The sequence below is a fragment of the Lutjanus erythropterus genome, chromosome 17, assembly GCF_056507025.1.
Source record: "Lutjanus erythropterus isolate fLutEry1 chromosome 17, fLutEry1.hap2, whole genome shotgun sequence".
NCBI classification, from domain to species: Eukaryota; Metazoa; Chordata; class Actinopteri; order Lutjaniformes; family Lutjanidae; genus Lutjanus; species Lutjanus erythropterus.
This window is the reverse complement of record NC_139333.1, coordinates 5,884,591-5,902,569: the sequence shown is the minus strand read 5'-3', so window position 1 is coordinate 5,902,569 and position 17,979 is coordinate 5,884,591.

Sequence of the window (17,979 nt, the reverse complement as noted above, 5' to 3'; positions counted from 1 at the left end):
TACCCAGGAGACCCAGAGGGTTTGTGTGAAACGAACTGTAAGCGTAGAGTTGTTTAAAGGTTTGAGTAGTATTTCTGCCTAAACCTAACTACACTGCGACAGAATTACAACATAAACCATGTGTGCCACATAAATTATGTTGCTGCATAAGGGGTGTCACTTGAATGACACAAAACATAGATGTTTGACCCCGAATCAAAATCTTTTCCTAACCCTAAACAAGTAGTTTTATGGACTAAACCACAACAAGTTGTTTTTGTGCTTAAGACTGATCAAACTGCAACCATTTTCCAACATAAACCACACGTGTAATGTCACTTGAGTTATATCATAGTGCCAGTGGCGTCACTTCCGTTATGTGATACACACAATGTAGTTATTTTAACCCAAACTATAATATTATACCTAACACTAACCAAACAGTTTTATTTCCTAAACCTAACTGTAGAAAATAGTCTGCATGTGAATGAAAGATCACACCGGCTGAGGACAAACTGCAGGATTTATTTAAAAGATGCAAAGCAGGCCAGGTGAATGCAACCATCATCCCGCGACTTCCTGCATGACTGGGCTGACTGAACAACAGGCATTCTGATTGGATGGCCGTGAACAGAACTACAAGTATGGTGGCTCATAGAGGACAAACAGAACAAACATCTGGCCAAATGAGCTACACTAACCAAGAAATTTTTACGGGTAAACCTGACCAAACTGCAACCGTTTTACAATGTAAACATGAGTGTCATGTGACTTACATAGCATAGTTAAGGTCCAGTAAGCAATCACTGCTGGTTCTCTCCACTATATTGTTTTGGAAGTATTTGGCAACCAACCTATTCTGTTGGGTGGGTATGAGGACGTGTTGCTGTTTCCACAGTTCAGGGTTGTGTTTGGAGCTTATCACCAGGCTAGAGGAGAAAGTGGAGGACTGTCCACCTCATGCACCAGCCGCCGTCCTCTAATATCCAATATGACATCCCGACCTGCGCCTGCGTCTCCATTCTACCCTTTGGTTGGCTTTATCTCCACACGCAGCAACTGTAAAGGTCATAAATCCTGAGTGCTCTCTCGCACTGGCAGAGGGCACTCAGACGTACGCCCACACGCCGCGCACACACACAGGCCGGACACCGCCCTGTAATTGGGACTTCACGTAGGGTATGATAACTCCACTCCTGTGGCCTGAGAAATAATTATTCCCAAAGGTTTGTGCTGCAAGTGAGCAAATATCAGCTGCACTTTGTTCTTGAAGTTCAACCTGATTTTAATTTTTGAGCCGTGTGTGGTTTTTAAAGCCTCAGAAGTCCAAAGGAAGGAAAAGAAAATGAAGAGAATGTGTCTCATGTTGTGGTTAAAAAAAGATTACAAGTTAACATGATACCTAACATGGACAAGAGCTGCTGCAATGAGCCTCAAACACCTTAAAAATAGTGATGTCTGCGAAATACCTGTAACCCTGTGCGTACCATCATCCACTATTATTATTGATATTTAGGATTTCTGGTATTACAGAAACATGTTTCTCAATTTCATTTAGGAAAAGAAATCCTATTTTATCTTAGGATAGGAATTTAGCTAAAACAGAACTGTTCAAACTGAAGAATTTCCTAAACTAGGATGGTGTTGACTAGGGATTAATATTTTTTCCCAAAAATGACCCTTTTTCTATCCTGGGAAAAGAAGCCAATTTATAAACCTTTTTGTAAAAGGCATACCTTCAGCTAAACCCTGGTCACTTTACAGCTCTAGTTAGGATTTCTTAAGATAAGATATGATGTCTGAGATAGATAGGACACAGTCACCGGTTTAGGAATTGCTTCTGTAATAGGAAGATAGGATTTTTCCTATCTTTGAAACCTTCTGTAAAAGCCCCAAGACCTCTAAGTTTCTTCCCTCAGCTTCACTGTTAAGAGCAAATAAGGAAAATGAAATGGCAATTTACCGTAAGCTACTCCCCCAAACTTGAGTGATTGCTGAAGCAACCAAAACTAGTTACAGCAGGCCTGTCAGGCATTACAGACGTAGCTGACAGTTACTTCCAAGGCCAGTGGGTGTATTGTTGACCAACTACATAAGCTTGTATGGTAATGGGCTATGTAAAAAAAAAATTCCCCAACCACAATTAGCATATCCACTGTGCAGCATCCCACTGTGTAAGGTCAATGCCATTGTTCCAACAACCTGAACCCCAGTATTCTGAGAAATGTCCCGTAGTCCATTTGTCAGACAGCCTGTTATCCCAAAAATAACTGAGGGCCCATTGCTCAAAATTACATACCTAATTTAACTGGCATAGTGAATTTTAGTGAAGTCAATTTTAACCCAAACCAGGATCTTTTTCTAAACCTAACCAAGATTTGTTGCTGAAACCTAACCAAACTGCGACCATTTCACACTGTTACATCACCTGACAAAGGTCACCTGATGTTTGTATGTTACAATACACTGAGTTATTCAGGGCAAAAAACTCCAGGGAGAGCCATTGCGTATTTTCAGAAAAACAGTGGACCTTAGAAGCAGTGGGCTTTTGTTTTCGGAATAACGGGCTGTCAGACAAATGGGCTTTCGGTCCAGCGGGAGACGTTTCGAACTGCTGGGGATTTGGACTGTCAGGACAATGGGCAATTCCCATCTAGAAGTCAATCCTGGAAGCTATCAGAGAGATTAACGTTAGCGGTTGCTCTTTGTTGAATTTGGTGTTACGCTCCAGCGAATCCAGCTAATGTGACCCGAGATTACCTTTCCCAAACACATTTGTTGGTCTTTATTCTAAAAGCCTTTTCTCTTTGAAAGCTAAGTAGTCAAATTATGTTGGCACAGAATGACTGTCTGATCTTACATTTTCCATGTCATGGTTTAATAGTAGAACTAAGCAGGACTGACTCTGGACTAACAGGACATTTCTGATATATTTGTCCTGTGAAACCAGTGGGCTATAATATTATACATACAGTTTAAGTGCTATCGCATATCCAGCTGACTTTTATAGCAGTTTGTGTCTCTTGTACATAGTTTGACCAAATAAGAAGGGAGCGATTTGTTTGTCATTTAGGTGTTCACAAGGACACTGGTCAAAGCTCACCAATTTAATGTTCATAACACACCCATATCAAAAACACCACACCTAATATGTTGAAATATTTATACCAGTAAATTATGAATGAATGGATTTTGGTCCAACGGTCCTATCAGTCAAATTAATTTCTTACAATCTGACAACCGAATAATTATTAATGGCTTATAAGTGATAGATAAAGCCTTACTGATTATTTATTTACTGGTATAAACCCTTCATAAACGGCGACTTAAGTATTAGAAATTATCATCAAAATTCTTATAAAAATATCATTCATTTAGAGACACAGATGTTTTCCTTCAGTTTCAGGAGTATTTCGAAGCCCTGACCACGCACTTTGTTAATTGCTCTTCCTTAATCTTCAGCCACACAGCTGCTAGAATGACTGTTTTTATTTATCCCCCTAAAAACACACAAAAATGCTCGAAACTATCTCTGCTGAACAGTGAAGAGATTCTGTGTGCTTGCCAACCAATAAATGAATTTGAATTTGATCGCTGGCTCATTTAGCGGAATGGGATTCTTGCTTAGCTCGGAGACAATTAGAACCAATCAGCTATGAACACAGCCTTTCCATAAATCTTATTTTCGAGCTGTGCTGCGCAGAGTCCCACGGCTCATTCGAGTCTTACCTCAAACAAGGCAAACCCCCGCCCCTCTCCCTAAAAGGAACTGAGTGTATTGATTTTGCTGTGTGATAATTATAGCTTTCATTAACACAGACTGAAAAACAGAGCAGTCTCCTACATGTCATTTCACCCCAAGGACATGCGTGTGTGCTGTCTTGTTGGTGTCCAAATATGTCAGAGTGGATCTATTCGATGAGGAAATAATTGATTTGAGCAGCTGGACAAAAGATGTCAACTTTTACTGAATCGGCGTCACGTACTGTATCTGCTGTCTTTGTCTAAGTTGTCGATCAGAGGATCTCAGAGACGTCAGGGTTCCATATCTCTCTAATGTCGGCAGGTACCTGAGCCCACAGAGCTCTAAAAGTGGTCACAAGACTTGTTAATTGGAGCCAGTGTGAAGAAATCAAGGACGGTGTCAACAAAGAACTCTTAGAGAACTAGCAGCAACATTCTGGACCACTTGTAAGCAATCTGGAGACATCTTTCTAAGACACGTGAAGATGGAGGCTCAGTGGTTACCATCCTTGGGTTGGGAGGCCCAAAGTGTTCTTAGTTTAGTTTCTGATCACATGATGACAACAATGATCTTTACTTTTTCATGTATTTCTGATGCTTTCTTTGCTGTGAATTACTGGATGACTTTACATGATTAGACCACTAAGTTGTGAAAAAATCTAAGAAGGAAAAAAAAATCATCCTTTGGTTGTTTTCAGCACAAGTATCTAGTGATGAATGGTCACAGGCTTTTATTTTAAGGGGTCGCAAGCCAAAAATGTTGGGAGCCACTGGCCTAGATGGGATGAAATAAAAGCATGATGATGTATGACTTTGAGACACAATGGAGCTCAACAATGTAGAACCAAGACTTTCAATCATCTTAGACCCCTTTCACATCTATCTTGTGTGTGGTTTCGGATGTGGGCACATTTTGTTTGATTACTCAGACTTTTGGACCAATTACAGGAAGTTCTGGCAGGCTATTGTCAGAACCACAAAAAAAGCAACACAGCAAAACAAATTGAAACTAACTGGGTCAAACAAAACTAATCGTATCCAGGGACAAATTTCTACAGTAGGTCAAGATGGAGTCAGAATTGTTTAGATCAGTGGTTACCATCCTTGAGTTTAGGATGCCCCAAGGGTTCTTAGGGTGATACTGAGGGATCACAAGATGTTTAACAGAATGGGAAAGTGGAAGAAACAAGTTTCTGCTGCACAAAATGTTATATACTGTTTCATGTGCTTTTAATTCTTGCCTTGCTGCGAATTACTGGATGATTTTACATGTGTAGAACTCTAAAAAGTTGTAAAATAAATCTGAGGAAAAAGAAAAACACCCTTTGGTTGAACTAGATATAAGCAACCAGTGATGAATGGCCACAGGCTTTCATTTCCAAACATGTCTAGACAGGATGACATAAAATGAAAAAGGTGTGAAACACAATGGAGTTGAACAATATAGAACCAAGACTTTGCATCATCTTTGACTCATTTCTTGTCTGGTCCAGATTTGGAGACTTTTCAGTTTGATCTGAACCAAAATTACAGATTTGAACCCTCACCCAGATCACGGTCCAGACCAAACAGCCAAAAGAGGTGGTCTCAGTCCAGATCAAATTAAACCATTGGTCAGTTTGTTTCTAGTGTGAAAACATTTATTTGGATTGTTCAGACTTTTGGACCATTATAGGAAGTTCGGGCAAGCTATCGTCAGAATCATGATAAGGAAAAACAATGCAACAAAACAGACTGAACCAAATGGGCCAAACAAAACTAACCGTAACAAAAATGTAAACTATGAATTCAGACTTTCTGGTCTGAAAAGGCCCTTAGAGACATAGCTGATGGAAGCAGAAATCAGAATGTTTTGTCAGCGTGGAGCTGTGAGAAATCATCTACTATCCTCTTTTAATACAGTTCAAGCTGTTATGTAAAATAGGACCTTTTATTGCCATTTTAATGCTAAATACAGATGTATAATTGAATATCATCTGCATAGCAATTATAGGAGATACCTTGAAGCTACTTATATTGTCTAACCTAGGGAGTACAAGCCACACCACAAGATAGTTTTAAGATGAGAGGGCGCATTATCAACCATTCAAAGCGATTGAAAAACTGAGATGCACAATATAAGGCAACATGGACCAAGAGTTTACAGCAGCTCTATGAGGCTGTGATTAGGCACAGTGGTTCTATGGGCTAAAAATGTTTGCATGTTAATATGCTTACAGTGACAATGCTGATGTTTAGCAGAGATAATCACTACAGTGTTCACCATCTTAGTTTAGTGTGTTAGCATGCTAATATTTGCTACAAACTGAAATATTGACTTGATGATGGTGCTAGAGGAAAAGTCAGGGGATCATCACAGCCATTCAGATTAATTCTGGGGGGGACATGCATGTTTGAACCAAGCTGCAGGACAATCCATCCAACAGTTGTGCAAATATTTCAGTCTAGACCAAAGTGATGGCCTGAACAACACTGCCATCAATAGAGCCACACTGCAGACATGACTAAAAAGCAGCAAAGATGAAGATGCAACAGGGGAAACCCCTGAAACAATAACTGAGCAGACAGAGCTAATGGAAACTAAAAAATTCTGTTTTTTGTTTCGTCTGTAGCGCTGAGGGCCTGTACCTCAGCACATGAAGGAGGCAGCTCAGGAGGAATATTGGGATTCAGCTCCAGTCGTCTTCCTCTGTTTTCTATTCTGTCTGTGTGAAGCAGGGAGAGCAGGAGAGATAGACTGTTCTCTGTATCAGCACTCCAGGGGATGCATGGCAGGCAGACGCAAGTTGCCAACAGTTTCTCCATCGCATGGAAGGCTTTCTCCTCTGTATGCACACATTCAAACCCAGCTGATATTTGAGAATTTATATTAGCTTTGCTGTGCTTTTAGGGAAAGTGAATGCTGGTGCAATATAGCAAAGTGACACGGCAACTGCGAGCCTGTAGTATTATAGCCGAGGGAGTCAAAGTCCCTTATGAGAAACATATGTTTTTATGCGCCACAGCTAACCTTGGCTAGTCAGAGGAGCGGTTTGTTTTGGGCAATCTTCTGTGCGTGTGTGTGTTAGGAGGAGGTACATCATCCCTTCACTTGAGCAGCAACCTGCCCTTGGGTTACTGCAGTATTTCTGCCTCACACTCTGTGGCCCTTTATTACTCTCTCTCACGATCTTCTGGGTAATTGTATCAGACATAAACATGCAGACGTGCTTACTAGCATATGCACACGCCACTGCGGTCACACACACACACACACACACACACACACACACAACACACTCAACACACACACCCTCTCAGGGCAGATGTGCAGGCTTGAATGACCCGTTGTTTCTGAGCGGTTGCTAAAAAAAGCAGCTCTCCGTTCACCGAGTTGATGGAATTGCATAATGAGTGTGATGTCAGCATTGTTCTTCCCACGGTAACAAGTGACGCTGACGGGCAACGGAGGCGGGGATCGGCAGGGTGATTGAGGTAGATGCAGAGGAGAGGAAAAGCAGAGAGTGGCAAGAACATAAAGGAGAGAAAGTCAAAGCTGCAGTGAGTGAGAATTTTATGTCACAACACGCTCATCAGCTTGAATCACAAAGTGACAGCGCAACAGAGAGGAGCATCCCATTAGCACTGACTGTACATTCTGTTTACCCAAATTACATTCTGCTGCTGCGTTTGGACACTTTTCCTCCCACGTGAAATGATGGCTCAGAATTAAACATGAAATGTATCTTACAACTGCAGCGAGTTTGTGAAAGCTGAACTCGTTGTTAAATATTTGACCTCTTTCATTGCCGTGGTATCTGCTGGTATAAAGTGTCACTGGCCAAGCATAAACATGAGCACGGTGCGTGCGTGCACTTCACTGCAAGTCACATCCTGTACTTAAATGACCAGCGTGTAGGATTTAGTCACATCTAGCGGTCAGCTTGCAGACTGCAAACACCTCATTTCACTCTCTCCTTCAAGGCATGCAAGAAAACCTGCGGTGGCTGTGAAACTTGCACAAATGGTCCTCTATAGAGGCAGTGTTTGTCCATTCTGGGCTACTGTAGAAACGCCTATTCTAAGGTAACAAAAATACAACAATGCCTATTTTCAGGTGATAATATACTAATGAAAACATAATTATGAATATTACATTGCATTTCTGCCATATCCTGCCAATACATCCACATAAAGTCACATTTAAAGTAGAATACTACGGTGTGTTTACTGTGCTGGGTAAAAGTTATCCTTTCAAAATGTTACTTAAATGTGCATAATTATATATTATCAATGTATTAAAATGATCAAAACTGAATGTAGAAGACAGTGGTTTATGTTGTGGCTTGGTTGAAGACAAAATGATTTTAAATAATTTATACACTGTTGACATGGATTATTGATTGTGTAGAGGACAACTGCCACTAAACCCAAATGGGACCCAAAGGCCCCAAGTTAACTGTATGCAACTACTTTGAATGTGACTAAATGTGCATTTGTTTGATAGTGAGGTAAAGAGGTGTTACGAGTCAGGACAGACTGGGGCTAGCTGCTTAGCATGCTAACTTTAGGACGTATCTATGCTTCACAATACATACACGACTTTGACATCAAACTCTAATTTCTTCACATTCGGTTGATAAATTTTGAATGTTTTAAACTTAAATTCTTCATATTCATATCACACCTCTAAAGCATCCTTCAGCAATTTACTTTGCAAAATATTTCCCCATGAAATGCAGTGGAGCACAAGTACAAAGTAGCATACAGCACAATCACTGTGAACATGGTGGTCTGTACCACTTTCACAGCTGAATGATAGTGTTGATTTTCTGCTTTGCCACATCCTTGCTGCGTTAGTATATCTGCTGTTAGCTGAGCTCATTCTCACTCATTAATCTCAAATGGTCGCTCACTTGCTCGGCTCTTCACCGCCATGGTGTTCATAAACACATGTCCCCCTGGTATGTTTCTCACCCCCCCCGTTACTAGGGAATACTAGTCTGTGTACTTGTGCATGTAAGCGGTTGCCCTGGAAAAAAGCAAAAACATGCTTTAACATGGTTAAGTGGTGTACCTGTCTGATGGTGGGCTGCTTTCTTATGTTTACATCTAAATGTCAGTCCCTTCTCTGCCTCCTACATAAACACGGTCATGTTCCAAGCACGCACATCTGATCCTCCTGAGGATCCGGGGCTGGAGGGGTCGGGGTGCATCCCAAATGCCACACCATTATCCTCAAGTAATTGGTTATCCATTCAGTGCGAGGCAGGACCTTAGTTTGAACTCTTTTATATGGTTCGTGAAAATATAAATCATAAAAATAAAAATATTTTTATAATTGAGTCTTTCTTCACAGCCTGAGGAAAGAGGTGCGATAATATCTTTTTCAGGACTTCAAGAATAAAGTATAGAAGTTTTATATTATATTTGTTTGGTGCCACTCTGTTGTGTTCTGATTGGTGGGTCAATCTATCATTTAAATAAAAAAAAACATTAAACATTTAAACAGGAATGTATGAAACTGAAATGGTACATTAATGTGCGCATGTGAGTGGGTGACTGGGTGACCCCAGTCAAAAAAAAAAAAAGGCTAGGCCCCTGTTTAGGGGGGCCTGAATAAGAGGTTTGTCCTGTTTATGTAGGTTTACACATCCAGATTTGTTCTTTTATTAATCAAAACACTTTTCAAGCTGCATTTAATTATTTTTTGGTACTAATGGACAGCAGAACAAGCTAAAAACAACATCTGTTTTGGCAAACATATTAGCAAAACACATCCAGTAGACACAGAGCATCAAAAGCTTTCTGTGTTTCTATCCACCAGATGACTGTAAATCCAATATTCACTCTGGTTTCAGCTCTGTTTTCTTCACAAATCCTGACAAAAATATTTGGGTCTTTAGCTGCTAAACCCTCCACTATGTTCACTAGTTAGTTGTTAAATTCATCTCTCTACCAGTTTGTGCTGGGCAGGCAGCGTACAGCCAAAACAACGAGCTAAAAGAAGCTAAAGGAGCTAAAGGAGATTGCAGAGTGGATTCATTGCTATAAATCACACATTTCATGATGCATGTGTCATTTGATTAATTTTTCATGCAAAAATATTAGATTAGATTAGTGAAACTTTAACCTCCACATCAAAATATACATAAAAATGTCTGCTTTTTTTGTTGAGTTGTATACTTACATTGTTGCAAATGTCCAGCAAACCAGAAAAATGCTTAATTGTATTAAAGAAAACAATGCATTTCATTTGGTTGTTAAATACTATAACTTCCAGGGAAACATAGGAAACACCAGGAGACAGGAGGTCAGCATCACCAAACATTAACAGAATGTTAAAATGACCTCGTCTGTGAACACGATTTCTGCCTGAGTCAAGTCATATAGATTTTCATTGGCAGTGGTGGTTGTTTAACAATGAAGACAACAACTCCCATGATCCCACAGTACTTTGTAATATCATGACATCAAACACTGTCTTTTGCTGAGGGACCACTGGCAGCAGAAATTACCTAATGTGCATTTAAAAACAGCAAATTGAAGCTAACATCAAACTCTACAACGACATTGTGGTTAATATGATTTCTTCTCTACCTTCAGTTGACAGTCAAGACACGATACGTAGTTATTTGATCCCGTGTTAATGTACAAAATATTGATTAATGCAGCTTTAATTACAATGTTTCATCTTCAGAAACCTTCAGCAGAATATCCTTGAAATAGCATATGTGCCTAATCATTTGGAGCAGATAATGTGTTTCTCGACAAACGTGCAATGAACAGAATAATAATAGAATATGTACATATATAAAACTATTATATTTAATCAACAGTAATGATATTATGCAGAGACAGAGAGATGAGAAAAACATGAAAAGTGAATATAAAAGAAAATCTATACACATATACAGCTGAAAAATGACACTGGATGTTTGTCCTTCCTCCCACGGATGTCACGACGGCTGTTTAAACCATATAAGAAGCCTATCGTGACTGTACAGCCCATGGTTGATGATGCATGGCTGATGCATGAAAACATTGCTTTGTTCCACTGACAGACAGTATGAAATATAGCCAACATTATCTTGACAGAAAAGAACAATAACATCTGGTCTGTTGCTAATCAATTCCTGAAGGATTCTTTCCATTTTTCTAATGGATGTGCCTTCAGGAAGCCTATTATTTCCTTCAGCTCAGCTGATGGAAACACAGCTAATTTGAATTTTGTTTTTTTGCAGCATTTCAACAAGATTCACTTGACAGTTGCACAGAAACATAGCTGGTATATGAGTCTCTGTGTGATGAGCTTTTGATTCCTTTTTACTGTTTTTTATGGTGCAGTTATACAACAATTTAGCTGTGTCTTGAGTGTAGCAGTAGGAGGAAATTATGTCCCAGCTTTGACTAGTTGATTAGAGTTACCAATTAACAAAAGTGGGATAATTGATTTACAGAGTTGCTTAGCTGTTTAGCTAAAGTTAGCTAAGCGTTAGCTCACTAACCATGTTAAAATTAGCCTCGAGTTACTGTTCATTGTGCAGCTTCAAATGTCAGATTAAGTTGGAAGTTGTTTGCATCTCCATCCGTAACTTTCCACCCACACATTTTGCATAATCAAATTCATTTCATTGTTTATCGCCTTGCAGCTAACGTAGTATTAGCTCTTCATGGTACTCTCCTGTCAGATTGGTTCGAAACTATTTGGATGTGGGAACTGTGGGGAATTAAGGGTCGACTTGCTGGAAATGGCTAGTGTACTGAAGGCTGACATATTTTAAAGGCCAGCCCAGAAGTTAACGTCACTCTGGTTCCCTCTACAAAAGTCTGATTTTGGATTAGTGCAGGAAATCAGCTCTGTGGCAAACAAAAGTTTACGCATATTTTGTTCAGCAAGATAATCTTCACACCACACAAGTTTATGATTTTTGAAAAAGCTAACGTTAGGCTATAAATAAACTACACCACAATTGTATGACTCAGCGTCACTCCCACTAAGTGACTGGCGTTCAGCATAATGTCCATGACAGTTACTGTTAACCGCCCTTTCTTGGACAGTAAAGCTTCAAAATTCACAAATGGGGTAATTACTGATGTAGTTTAAATGCGAGAATCTCATAAGTTTGCGTAAACTAAAAACCTTATTTCAGGCAAATAACAAAATATATTTTAAAAAAGCCATTGACTTTGAGGCTAATATGCTAACTTATTTCTGGGTTTTATGACTGCAGTGTTAACTGATTCAGGAAATAGAGGGAAATTAAATGCTTTGTGGATTCACACTTTTTAAATAACAGACTTCTTAATGTTCAGGCTTGGACGAAGTTACTTTCAAGTCAAAAGGCTTAAGTTCCGAGTCACTGGTGTTAAAGTCTGTCGACTTCCCCACCTTTTAGATTTTGTCAAGTGAAAACTAAAGTCTTCAGATTTGTTACCTGAGTCACATGACTTGGACTCAAGTCCACACCTCTCTATTAGGCTGTTGACAGAGGGATTTTCCCAAAGACACAAAGCTTCTCTTTTATCCACAGGCCATTTATCCATTTGAGATGAAAAACATAGTTTAGTCTGATCCTTTGAAATAAACTGACAAGGAGTCGTGGATGATGAAAGTTAGTAGTATTACAAAGGCAATTATATTCTTGAGCTCAGCATATTTAGACCTTTGTTCCATTAAAATGCTGTGAATCCACATACCCACCTACAGACAGTGCTGCTGCTGCTGCAGTAGTGTAACTTTATCTCTCTGCATTGGCCTTTTACTTGATAGAGTGATAAGTGCAGCAGTAATGAAATCACAGTGCAGTAAAAGTCACAAGGCAGTGCAGATCACATTGTGTTGATACAGTAACTGCCTCTCAAGACAACCTCAGTTTCTCAGTCAACAGGTTTAAAGCTGAAAAATAAACTCATAAACAGGTCTTTAAGCAAAAAAGCCCCCACACGCGTACACACAGTGCATTCCCTCCTGCTGTGCTGCCGAGCCCTCATACAATCATCGTGCTGCGAGAGAGATCAAGGGTGGCAACATCAATGTATTTTGGTCACATTAAAACGGAGCGAGCGTGCTGATTTGGAGAAATAGCCATCTAATTACCGCGTAGGATCGGAGAAATAATGAGTGTAAGCGCTGGAACGCAGCAGGAGGGGGAAGTAGATGGCGAGGCCTCTATTGTTCAGAGCTGTGGAGAGTCTGAGTTAAGCAACAGTCTAATAAGCTGGAGAAGAAGGTGTTTAAAATGAAACATTGGAATGTATTTTCTCCCTGTGTGCTTTCATAAGTCAACCTCAGATCCATTCTACTGTTTCATATGATGACAAAACTAGAATTACCGCCTCACGGTTGTACGCCTCTGCAAACCAGTCAAGTTGCAGTTAACACCATGTCTGTCCAGACTCAAATAATATATGTACTGAGATTTTAAAGAAATTTAAAATAAATTATCAAGTGTATTTGTATCACTGTATTGATAGGTATGATTCCAGTGAATACTTGACAAACATGTTGACAGAGGACTGATAGAAAGCTTAACATAATGATGTCACAGTTTGCCCCCTTGCATATAAAATATAATCACTTTATCATTTTATCCTATAAGATATTTGTGCATAATTTTGTCATAATAAGCATATTGAACATAAGGCCAAAAAAATGTTTTGAGTTTTGATCTTTGACCCCCAAATTCTAATCAGGTCTTCCTTGAGTCCAAGTGGACATTTGTACCAAATTGGGAGAAATTCCGTCAAGATGTCCTCGAGTTATCACATTCAGAAGAATGGGACAGACGTGAGGTCACAGTGACCTTTAACCTCCAAAATCGAATCAGTTCATCCTTGAGCCCAAGCGGACATTTGTACCAAATTTGAAGAAATTCTAGCAGGACTTTATTGAGATATTGTGTTCACAAGAAAGGGACAGCAGGAGACCAGAGTGACTTATAACTTCCAAATTCTACCAGTTTATTTTTGAGTCCAAGAGAACGTTCGAGCCAAATTTGAAGAAAATCCATCAAGGCTTTCCTGAGATATCACTTTCACAAGAATGGGATGGACATGAGGTCGCAGTGACCTTGACCTTTGACCCCCAAAATCTAATCAGCTTATCCTAACACCTATCTAGTTTGGTGTTAGAGAATAAAATGTGTTTGTTCACTTGAAATCCCCCTTGTGGTGCAATCAGCGTAATCCTTTTTATTGCTTCCAATAGAGCCAGACAGCAGGCCCATATCGGGACCTGGCACTGGCAGAGCGCTGTTGCCACGCTGCAGCTGGAGTCCAAACCTAAAGCGACATGATAGATCGTACAAATAAATACTGCGTTGCATGTAGGACTGGAAGCAGCAGGGGAGAGCACCACTGTGCAAATAAGCAGTGTCTCCCCCAGCTCTGACGTGTACGCATTGACGTCACGCAGTTTACACGTCGTGCACAGCGGGAATTGTTCCCAGTTGTGAAAGTAATCATGTCCTGGCTGCCCCCATACACACACACACACACACACACACACACACACACACACACACACACACACATGAGATGTGTTCCTCGTCTTCCTCCACATGCCTCTCTTCACTTTTTTATGTTTAGCTGAAGCCTAGAGATAAGTCCAAATATAGCAGAGGAGGGAGAGGGGGATGAGTGAGTCATCAGGATCAACTGAACAGATGTGTGTGTGTGTGTGTGTGTGTGTGTGTGTGTGTGTGTGTGTGTGTGTGTATATATACGTGTGTGTAAGTTTCCATGTTCAGTATAAACACAGGTGATCAGAGAATCATGAGCATGTTCAGTCTGTGAATCAACTGATCCACACATGTATTATAGTATAATTCTGATATTGAAGGTAATTGTATGATTTTGGTCTCAGAGTAAACTAAATGTTCAGGGTGAGTTCATCAAATTATATGTAGTTAAAGGTGAAGGTAGGAGGAAAGTCAGAGATTGAAATCATCAGTCAGAGACCCCTTGGTTGACTGAGATTCTTCAAGTCAAGCAAGTATTTTTTGTTTAGTTTTGTTTTTCCAGACAGTGTGTGCACTGTAGCTGCAGAGTGACAGCTCCTCGCTTTCGCTCTGCTCTCGGGGGGTGTAATCATTTGAGTATGTCAAGTTGTTCCGTATGCTTGGTGAAGATGTCTGTGATGGGTACAGGCAGCTGCAGACCCGGCCGGATCAAGGGTGTGTCTGAGTGAAGCCTGGATTATACTCCCAAACGGATGGGTACATGGCCGGTTGTGGACACCACAGATGTGTATTAGGTCTGAGATAGAGGCAGCTGCCTGGTAAGGCTCCGAGGTAACGTCACCTTCTGCTTAGAAGGCATGCCCTCCAGGATTTCACAGCCCTGTTTTGGGATTGTTACAGCCTAAAATGCCTGATTTTACTGAAAGAAAAAAAAAAAAGCAAAAGAAAGTTGCAAATTTTGTTTGTATAATTCCTTAAAAATCAAAAGCAACTTGTTGCAGGGAGAATAAAACCACACATACACACACACACACACACACACACACACACACACACACACACACACACACACACACTGTGTGTTCTCAGTAATCTTACCAAATAACCCCAGGATGACAATAATTCTAACAATATCTGCTTTATTTGTAAATGAAGTTGTTTACCTGGGGGGGTATTCCACAAAGAACCAAAATATTATTGGCGCTCAAACTAATACAAACAAAATTATAGAATAAAAGTGCAAAGGGCATCGATAGATCTCAATAACAGTGTGTTTTTTTCAGTACCCATGACAAAATGAAAAAAATGTAAATACAAAAATATAGTGAATAACAAAACAAAACACTGAGTCGGTTCATTGAGATGCATCTGTGAAGTTAGTGTGGGGGACTGCTGTGATTGGTGGAACTTACACACACGTTACCTCAGAGTAACACCTTGTCTAATATATTACATGAACGGCGCTGTCACCCTGAATGTGGCCATTCAATAAAGTGTTGGTTATAGTCTATATGAGTAAGGCACTTTTTGATTCATTGTACACTTAAACTATTACATCTTTGGGTTGCTAAAGCATCAATGCACAAGTTTTACTGTTGCAGCTGGTTGAAGTGGAGATAATTTTAATACAGCTTGTTTAAAAACTGTCTGAACTCATGGACATGATTTTCTTTGTAAAGAATCTCAAGTGAAAAGGTTTAGAAACCGTTATAATCCTTAATAATGTGTTGTTTCTGTGGGTTAATGTAAAATCCTAATCTGAAAAGCAGTCAAATAAATATACTGGATTAAAAAGTTCAATGTCTTCCTCTGAACTGTGATGCAGTGTGGGTCTAATGCAGCAAACAATGGAAATACTCGACCAAAGTATTAGTACCTCACATTTATATGTAAGTACAATACTTGAGATTATTTTCCACCACTGCTTCTAGAGGCACATGTGTGGCTTTGGCCTTTAGGTTTCTTTTTTACTGTTTGTTTTTTGCAGTTATATTTTTGCTTGTTATGTTTTGAACTGCGTACATTTTACTTTGATTTGTATGTTTGCTTATTTTGTTTAGCACAAAATTTATGATGATTTACATTGTGTTTTGCTTTAATAACTGCATGTATCCAGAATTGTGTGCATGTGCTGACCGTGCAGCCTGTTGCTCCTGCTCATTTATACTGTGCATTTACACCAGCCTATGATCTTATTTATAATGCTTGCATTATAACACACTTATCTCACATCTTCAGCATTATTGTTGTTTCACACTATTTATGTGTACCACTGTTGTATGTATTGTTTCATATATTGCTGTTTACATATTTTTACACATCTCTTATTGTGTTTCTTCTGTATTGTTAGATATAGCAGTATAAAGTATATATTTTTTTAACATATTTTTACATATTTAGTACCCACCTATGGCGTACTACTAGTCTGGGCGGCTAAAAGAAGCTGTCCAGTTGCTGTCTCACCTTTTTCATTCAGACTTAATTTATCTTATTTTAATGGACTTCTTAATTCTATTGTATATTAGGTTTTTATCTTTTAACCCTTTTTCATACAGGGCCTTGTTTTTACATTCATGTTTACTGAATTTTACATTTTCAAATATCTGTAATAAATTATTTAACCTTTTCTGTGAGTCTGTCTTTTTTGTGTAAATCCTAATTCTCCTCTCTGTAAAAAGAACCAAATCATCGAGTCCTCAGCTAACTCCAGGTGCTGTCAGACATCACATTAATAATAAAATACCCCGCTTACATGCAGGTAGTTTTGGTTTTATGTGTCCAGATCTGGAGACATAAATCTCTGAGACTTCTGTCTCCACCTCAGTAAAATGAAGGTAAGCGGTGCTCGCAGTGTTGAAGAGGACAGAGGACAGTCTAACTCTGCCAAAAACCTCTTTTCCAGTGTTAGAATCGGGGGGGGGGGGGGGGTTTCTAATGAGTTTTGTAACTTCCAACAACATTCACACCCACTTATCGCAGCAGCTGGCCAGGTGTGCGGAGGTGTGAAAGAAGATAGGGCTTGTACTTTTCTCTTAAGCTCTCTCTTTTTTTCATCTTTACACAGCTACTTCTGTCACTTTCCGCGTGTACAACTGAGTGCGACAACATGAATGCCTTTGAGGAGAGACTGTCTGCGTGAGCTTTTATCCCCACAAGACTCTTCAAGTCACAATCACAAAAGACACACAAAATACACTGACATTTTGGAAAAAGGACCGGTATAAGGCGGTGCGGTGCAGTCAGGACGTCTCTTCGCCCTTCCTTTTCAGTGCAACCAGCTGGAACAGGTATAAATACTTCTGCTTCGCTCGCTTCAGTCTTTTCACAAGGTCTATCCTCGGCTGAGCTTTTTCAGCCCGACCTGTGGTGTTCAGGGACCAGGAGAGATCACCGGTGATGGGCACTCCAGGCACTCAAGTTTAAGCCTAGTCTCAAGTCTCTTGTAATAAACAGTCTATCGTATGCTGCATGCTATCCAGCGGAGGTGGTAAAAGTACACATATAATTTTACTCAAGAGCAGAAGAACAGATACTTGTGTAAAAAAAAAAATCTGGTAAAAGTAGAAGTACTGATTCAACTACTCAAGTAAAATTGAAAAAGTACAGGCTCTGAAATGTACTCACAGTATAAAAGTAAAAAGTTGACCTCTGAAGGACATTTCTACCGACTGTTTCTGTGTGAAGCGAACTGAACCTCACCTCGTCTCTTCGGTTGAGTCTCCCCCTCATCCGTTTGGTCTCGTTACGTCTCTTACACCTTTTTCGTCTTCTTATGTCTTGTTATGTTGAAATCATCTTGTTACATCGTTTTTGT